Source organism: Amphiura filiformis, chromosome 9 (genome assembly GCF_039555335.1).
Source record: "Amphiura filiformis chromosome 9, Afil_fr2py, whole genome shotgun sequence".
Taxonomy (NCBI): Eukaryota; Metazoa; Echinodermata; class Ophiuroidea; order Amphilepidida; family Amphiuridae; genus Amphiura; species Amphiura filiformis.
This window is the reverse complement of record NC_092636.1, coordinates 67,758,230-67,767,426: the sequence shown is the minus strand read 5'-3', so window position 1 is coordinate 67,767,426 and position 9,197 is coordinate 67,758,230.

Below are 9,197 nucleotides of genomic sequence, written 5' to 3'. Positions count from 1 at the left end.
GTTGGGGGAGAGGGTGTAGCAGTGGCGGCGCCAGGATGTTTTTTGGGGGGGTTGGGGGGGGGGTGGGGGCATTGAGGGGGCAAAGTAAATTTCAGTGGGGGGGGGGCAAAATCAACAAATTCTGCGCAAAATTACCGCAAAAAAGTGAACATTTTCATAATTTTCGGTTTTTACTGGAATGGGAAACGGGGGGGGGGCAAAGTTCTGCCCCGTGGCGACGCCACTTGGGTGTAGGTGTATGTGGGGAACTTGTGGTTTGGGCGGTGTGTTTTCTTCAAACAATAAAATGTTTTATCCTTCTACAAATGAAAGTTAGAATCTCCAGACGAAGTTCTAAAAGACGTAAAGACGTCTGATCCTTTGTGTAAGACGAAAACGTGCACCCTCTCTTTAACGTACCAACAAATCTTAGTGCCCCTTTTGGCCTGCAAAAAACTCTTTCTCCCAACAATAAAATCACTGTGGCGTGACCACGGGGGCACTCCCGAGGGCCGAAAATAATGGGTCTGCCAATGATCGCTTTCCCCCGTTTCAAACATGCCAAACTTGCCCCTCCCTTTCAAGTGACACTGCCAAGTCCCCCCCCTGCAAAACCTCGGTGTTAAAAGTAACACCTGTTGGAGACAATATAGGACCGAACCCATAAGGGTTATTTGTAAACCCTTTAGGGTGTTATTTTTACCATCTTGGTGTCATTTTTCATACTGCAGTTACTGTCCGTTTTCCTATACACAATAACAGTGCTCTCACCATTGACGCGTGACCTCTACAAATAGTGTATGTCAGAAGTATAGGCAATTGCCTATAGTTAACGTCACTGTGTGAAAAATAACCGGCCAATATTTAAAGTATTCTCTGAAATTCTAGAAAATATAGTTTTGTAACATGTCCTAAATTTGTAGCTAATTTAGGTGTTTGGAAATATTCGCACTTTTGTGTTTTAGGAAGGATATGTAAACGACAGATAACACCAAAAAATATGAAGAAATTATTTCCAAACCGTGTTAAGTCTGCAACCATTATGCTTCTCATTTTCAAGAATGCTGGTTAACAATAAGCAGACTATTGTCTCATTTCGTAAACAAAAGCTCACACAGTATTGTTACCTTGCGTTTGCTAAATCGTTCACCCAACTGAAACTATAATACCAGCTCATTGCACAGGTAAAACAGAAACATGTGTAGTGTGGATTTAACAAGAGAAGATCTGATTTAATCAGTTGAGCTGTTTTCAATGAGTGTTATCTTGGTTTAATAGCTTTTAATGGGGTTTAAGTCCTGCAAAGGTCGTGATGAATTCTACTGTAGACATAACTGCATCATGTGACACCTGGAAGGTATATAACAATATAACTACACCAATATAGTGTAAAAAAAAACAACACCCCGTGGGTGCGGTCCTGTTGACTCCAACCGGTGTTACTTTGACACCCTAGTTTTTGCAGTGCACGCCACCGGCACCCACCCCAGATTTAACTTTGGTGGGCGTAACGAGCAGAATTGTTTACATATTTGAACGTTCCTAATTAGGCCTAGGCCTATGTATCTATTCAACGGCGCCCCATGAATGTGTGCCTAAAATCGCTTAACCCCCCTCCCCTCTCGGCTGGCCCTAGTCGGCTGGCCCAAAATTGCTTGTGCCCCCCCTTTCGTTTCAGCGCCATTATATTTCTTGCCCCCAATTTTACCAGGGCTAAGAATTATTGCACATCCCCTTACACAAATTGGTAACCATGAGAGTTACCAAACAGCGCAGAAAAGGGGTATTTTTTGTTAGGGGTGGTGCAATAATTATGTGTACCCGGGGGGGTGAATTATAGGGGGGGCAAAGATTTTTTGGCAGGCCAAAAGGGGGCAAGCGATTTTTGGCAGGGCAAGCGATTTTTGGCAGGTCGAAAGGGGGGGGCAAGCAATTTTTGGCACAGATATTTTGGGCACCGTTTCTATATTACGCCCTAAAAAGGAGGAGGAAAACGGTACGACCACGCTCAAATATGCAAAATTTCCTGCTCGCTACGCTCGCATTATATGTTAAGACAATTTAAGGTTTTAAATTCGGGTTCCCCAAAATCTTGCATGTGTAAGGGGGGGCAAAGATTTTTGGCACGTCAAAAGGGGGGCAAAGGTTTTGGGCACGCGTCGAAAGGGGGGGGCAAAGGGTTTTTGGCACGGCCAAAGGGGGGGGCAAGCGATTTTTGGCAGACCATTTTGAGAATTCACCCCCTCGGGGGTACACATAATTATTGCACCACCCCTTATAAGACCGCTAAATTGGCAAAAAAGTAGGGATTGGCACTGTCCGCGAAATCCGGTTAGGCCTATGATGTCAATTGAAAAGGTGTGTTGAAATTCTAGTTTGAAAACCACAAAAAAGGGGTTGTTTTTGATTTTGTCCTTGATTTTGCTTTAAAAAAAGGGGGGGGCGAATTTGATGAAATTGCAAAGGGGCGGGCTGGTCGCAATGGCGTTCAAAATCCGTGGCCTGCCTGAAAACATCTTGCCTCCCCACGTTTAGGCCTGACAAAAAATCTTTGGCACCTCCACCCCTCTAACATAATTCTACTTGCACCACCCCATCATGATCAGGACGCATCCGCCCGCAATCTGAAGAAAATGATCGGGGAACTTAACAAGGCTCCGCGCTCTTAGAGCGTTTTCCATCGTCAAAATCTCCAGTTTGCATTTTACTCGTGACTGAAAGGTCAAAGTTCGAATGCAAAGTTCATAAAAGTAAAGGAAGCAAGCTGATATAGATTTGTGGTTGTCGCAGTTTTGATGTTTTTGTCATGTTTGATTCTTCAAAGACACGGAATACACGTAAGCTTTACTTATCTGAAAAATCTCGTAGCAGAATGTGTGTTGGTTTATTATTGTGCAAGACTAGGAGAACGACTATTGTATTTTGCCATTAAAAATTCCAAACGGGATATTGTAATTTATAAGCTTACCGCACTTTCAGTGCAGTGCTCAGTTCATGAGTTACATAAACATATTTCATCATTGTCACTCACATGACACTGATTATCACAATGACAAATGTTTTGTTTTGGTAAACTCAATGTTTTGCCTTTGGTAGACTCATGTAAACAATGTACAATTGTACGTATGTATATTGCCTCATAAAAATAATAACAGTACAGACCGATTGGTGTATTCATATATCCGTATGAAATTATGAATTCATAAATATCTAGTTCCAATAACTGGAACTCACGGCTCCGACCGTGAGTTCCAAGGAGCTACGTGTATATGTCACCGCGATTTAGTGTGCATTCATCACCATGCATATTCACATGTATAATATAGTCGACTTAGTCGTGGAGTGGACTTTTCGCTCCTCATAAAAATCACTCAAAAATCATCTTTTTAAATATTTCTTTGGACAAAAGCTGATGCGTAGAATAAGTTGAGCAATCACAGATGACATACATCAGTGACACAGGTTTCTAAAGTGAGTATTTTACTAGATATACTAATGCAAACTTGCCTAAATAAAACCCTGGAGGCATCCTATGGGAGTATGCGTGGGAAATACAACCAATACAAGATACAACAGAAGAGGCTTTTCCATACAGTGAACAGTAAACAAGAAATGAAATCCAATGTTAACATAAAACATTTAACAACAATGTATATCTGCATAAGCGACTGATAGCCTATCTTTAATATGGATGCTTTCAGGCTTTAAATGATAGCAAGAAATGGAAATCGCCCCAAAGGAAAGATTTAAATCGTGAAATTGATCGCCACATCTTAATGGATTCACATTATCCTCCGGTGAAATGTCAAACTGTCAATTACAACGTCTACTATAGAAAAATTATCAAATTGCGTGTACATCGTGGAACATACTCTTTGCTGTGGCTGTGCATAGTAAGCAGTTGTACGCAGATAGCCTCGCTAATGTGGACGCGTACATGTAGAGTAGCGTTGTACGCGCGTGTAGTTAGCATGATTAGTCGCGGAGTAACAAGCGTAGTTGAATGTTCCACAATGTTCACAAATTTAATATTTTTTCTATAGTGGACTGGTTTTTAAATCCACTCTCATCAAACTAATCAAAACTGTAAACTACAATTTTATCCAAGAAATTGAAAGTAAGAAATACTAAATATTGCTTAGTTTCAATGATGCTTACCGATCGAGTCGCCTTGATGGTGTATTTCCGATCATTTTGCAACGTGGCTGAAAAATATTTCGAAGACGCGAGTATCGCCATTAGGCATGGCCCGGTAACCTGGATAAAATTTAACTCAATTGATCATCCAATCCTAGTTCACCTGAGTGATCACGTGGTTTGCCGAATGAATGGAATCGGTGTCGGAACAAGGATTGTTACTTGCAAACAAATCATTTCGCTGGCACGTTTGAAGAAATTAAATTTACGATCTTTTGATAATTAGTTAGGGATCGTTTTATTTTAACCTCTGGCATGAGAGATTGAGAATGTGGGTTAAAGATAAGCCACTCTGTGTTCTCATTTTGCAACTAAAATAGGCTTCTCATTTAGCTTAAATTTGCGGGCCAGGATGCTGGCCATCCATGTAATTTAAAGAGGGCGGACATACCAAGCACCCTCACTACATTCGGGTCTGTGAAGGTGCTTGACCAGGCATACTATAGAACAAGTCCTCAAACGTTCGAAATTTGTTACACAACTACAAATATCTGTGAATTCACAGATGACCGCATAGATCTGTGAAGTTAATTCATCCCAGGGCAAGAAAAACAAAAGGTGGGCAAAGTTGGTATGATATTTTCGTTTTGCCTAAGAGTGTATAGAAACTTTTTACAGTTGAAAAAAAAATGTAATTTAAAAAAATAAAACGCAGCGGCGTATTTTGTTTTCCAACTGTAGAAAGTATCTATCTAAGGCAAGAAAAAGAATATCATACCAACTTATTTATTTATTTATTTATTTATTTATTTATTACATCATATTTACCCAGGGTAACCCGATCAGCAAAAATGCTGTTATTACACGGGGCCCTGCATCATATAACAATTGCACAATAGAAATTTAAAATTACATATAATACAACAAAAATTATTAACACGTATCAAATCAAATCAAACCAGCATGACAAAATAATATAGCACCAACTAGAGGAACAATTATATAAACCAAAAAAACCAAACAAATGAACATCTCTATATATAAATACACTGTTAAATACATATGACACCACTAATAACATCAAATTATAGCTTAAACCATGCTTCCTTGCTTAAACTTATACATATTCTTAAAACATCCTTACATCATAATCAATTTTGTTCCACACCTCAACACCGCTGTGCGAGAAAGAAAATTTAAAATATTCGGTATCATTACCATTAGAGCAAGGTGGCAACGCTTAGCAGACCAGCTGCAGCTTGTCTTGTATGAATGCCATGATTATCAGATACATATTTACATTTGGAAGAATGATATGATGGCGCCAGGCCATTTAAAGATTTAAACATCAGCAGTGCTTTAAAATAATTGCAACGATCATAAAGTGAATTCCATCCTATTCCTAATACTGGAAACATAACATTAGACTAGGTTTGGGAATTAACGCTCAAAATAATTCTAGCACATCGTTTTTGTAAGACATTGAGTTTGTGTACATCATTTTCATATCGACCAAACCGTACAACACAGCAATAGTCAAAACAGGGTTGAATCAATGACTTGTACAAGATATTAAGGGTGTTACTATCAAGAAATGCGCTCAGGCGTCTTAAAAGAGATATTTTACAGAACAATTTCTGAATAACACAATTTACTTGCTTATGCCACAGTAATTCATCATCAATTAAAACACCTAAACATTTAGCCTTGTTAACTCTCTCTAGTTTACAACCATTAACAACTACAGAAAAAGAATCTTCATCAACTTTATGTATCTTGCACTACTGCCTAATAACATTACTTTAGTCTTATTTGTATTGAGGAAAAGCTTGTTTTTGGAATTCCCTCCGAATTACATCATGTTAACAGCCTTGTCGTATTTAAGTCTGAATGTAAATCGTTTTACTTGAATCTGCTTAAATGATTTTGTGGTGTAACATGTTTTGGCCTATATATTTTTAAATGCCTGTATTTTACATATTTATAATATTGTTTACAAGATTTCATAATGGTTTTATTTTCAAAAATCGTTGCTTGTCTCTATTTTATGTACTTTTGATTTTAAATTATTCTTTTATGTGCAGGATGAGTGGGCACTTCTGTGTTTGGACTTTTCAGCCCATTCACTCATCCTGAATTACTTGCTTTTATCATGTGTAAGAAATGTAGAGTGTGTATTAATCTACTGTTAATTTGTTACTTTTGTAGTTTGCAAGTAATTCAAATAAATATTATTATTATTATTATTATTATTATAAAGTTCTGCCCCCGTAGGGCGCCGCCACTTGGGTGTAGGTGTATGTGGGGTACTTGTGGTTTGGGCGGTGTGTTTTCTTCAAACAATAAAATGTTTTATCCTTCTACAAATGAAAGTTAGAATCTCCAGACAAAGTTCTAAAAGACGTAATGACGTCTGATCCTTTGTGTAAGACGAAAACGTGCACCCTCTCTTTAACGTACCAACAAATCTTAGTTCCCCTTTTGGCCTGCAAAAAACTCTTTCTCCCAACAATAAAATCACTGTGGCGTGACCACGGGGGCACTCCCGAGGGCCGAAAATAATGGGTCTGCCAATGATCGCTTTCCCCCGTTTCAAACATGCCAAACTTGCCCTAGACTACCCCGTAGTCCACTTGCCCATTGTGCATACTCTGGATATTGTATTTAAGCTTAATTAAAACTCTGATTTAATTAATGTGTGCACAATTGATAGATTTTCACATCTGATCAGTCACCCTACTCCCTCTGTTTGTTAGCTTCCCAAGTGGACTACTGACATTGCCTTGCGGTTAAGATTTTTAACACGGGACTCTATGGAGAGTTAGGCCAATTTCTGGCCTAACTAAAATTGTCCATGATGTAAATGCATCTTTAAATGGATCTGCCTTGTGATTGGTCGCCCATACCTCGCTATGGTTTAAATCGTCTGGGCCCGCGCCATTACCATTAACTACGCCGTAAACAACTGTCTGTGGTCTTTGCTCCGCTTTCGTGTTGACCCGAAAGTTAATCTCTGATCAAACATCTCGCGCGTCCATGCTTAGTACTTGTGGTTAATGGACTGATAAACAAGTATGCTTGACAGTGTGTTTTTAGAGAGCAAAGTCCAGGGGTAAAGTTCTGCTTACAATTCAAAGTTCATAGTCGAAATTTCGGAGATTCCAAAATCAGAATTGTTCAGTATTAAAGTGAGCCGTTATAATTATGCAAGATAATGTTGCATTCAATTACTTTTATTGTCACTAATCGTCTGATATTTTTAACTCTTTATGACCATTTTACTATTGAATGTTTTAATTTTAATAAACATCAGTATAATTTTGAGTTCAACGAAATGGGTTCATCATGACTAATAATAACATATTTTTAATAAAATTCGACTATGGCATAGTCTAAACTTGCCCCTCCCTTTCAAGTGACACTGCCAAGTCCCCCCCCCCTGCAAACTCGGTGTTAAAAGTAACACCGGTTGGAGACAATATAGGACCGCACTGACCCATAAGGGTTATTTGTAAACCCTTTAGGGTGTTATTTTTACCATCTTGGTGTCATTTTTCATACTGCAGTTACTGTCCGTTTTCCTATACACAATACACAGTGCTCTCACCATTGACGCGTGACCTCTACAAATAGTGTATGTTAGAAGTATAGGCAATTGCCTATAGTTAACGTCACTGTGTGAAAAATAACCGGCCAATATTTAAAGTATTCTCTAAAATTCTAGAAAATATAGTTTTGTAACATGTCCTAAATTTGTAGCTAATTTAGGTGTTTGGAAATATTCGCACTTTCGTGTTTTAGTGTATGTTATAGGTAATAGGACATTGCCTAGTTAACGTCACTGTGTGAAAAATAACCGGCCAATATTTAAAGTATTCTCTGAAATTCTAGAAAATAAAGTTTTGTAACATGTCCTAAATTTTTAGCTATTAGGTGTTTGGAAATATTCGCACTTTTGTGTTTTAGGAATGATATGTAAACGACAGATAGGCCCTAATACCAAAAAATATGAAGAAATTATTTCCAAACCGTGTTAAGTCTGCAACCATTATGCTTCTCATTTTCAAGAATGCTGGTTAACAATAAGCAGACTATTGTCTCATTTCGTAAACAAAAGCTCACACAGTATTGTTACCTTGTGTTTGCTAAATCGTTCACCCAACTGAAACTATAATACCAGCTCATTGCACAGGTAAAACAGAAACATGTGTAGTGTGGATTTAACAAGAGAAGATCTGATTTAATCAGTTGAGCTGTTTTCAATGAGTGTTATCTTGGTTTAATAGCTTTTAATGGGGTTTAAGTCCTGCAAAGGTCGTGATGAATTCTACTGTAGACATAACTGCATCATGTGACACCTGGAAGGTATATAACAATATAACTACACCAATATAGTGTAAATAAAAACAACACCCCGTGGGTGCGGTCCTGTTGACTCCAACCGGTGTTACTTTGACACCCTAGTTTTTGCAGTGCACGCCACCGGCACCCACCCCAGATTTAACTTTGGTGGGCGAACGAGCAGAATTGTTTACATATTTGAGCGTTCCTAATTAGGCCTAGGCCTATGTATCTATTCACGGCGCCCCATGAATGTGTGCCTAAAATCGCTTAACCCCCCCCCCCTCCCCTCTCGGCTGGCCCTAGTCGGCTGGCCCAAAATTGCTTGTGCCCCACTTTCGTTTCAGCGCCATTATATTTCTTGCCCCCAATTTTACCAGGGCTAATAATTATTGCACATCCCCTTACACAAATTGGTAACCATGAGAGTTACCAAACAGCGCAGAAAAGGGGTATTTTTTGTTAGGGGTGGTGCAATAATTATGTGTACCGGGGTGAATTATAGGGGGCAAAGATTTTTGGCAGGCCAAAAGGGGGGGCAAGCGATTTTTGGCAGGTCGAAAGGGGGTCAAGCGATTTTGGCAGGTCGAAAGGGGGGGCAAGCAATTTTTGGCACAGATATTTTGGGCACCGTTTCTATATTACGCCCTAAAAAGGCGTAGGAAAACGTTACGAGCACGTTCAAATATGCAAAATTTCCTGCTCGCTATGCTCGCATTATATGTTAAGACAATTTAAGG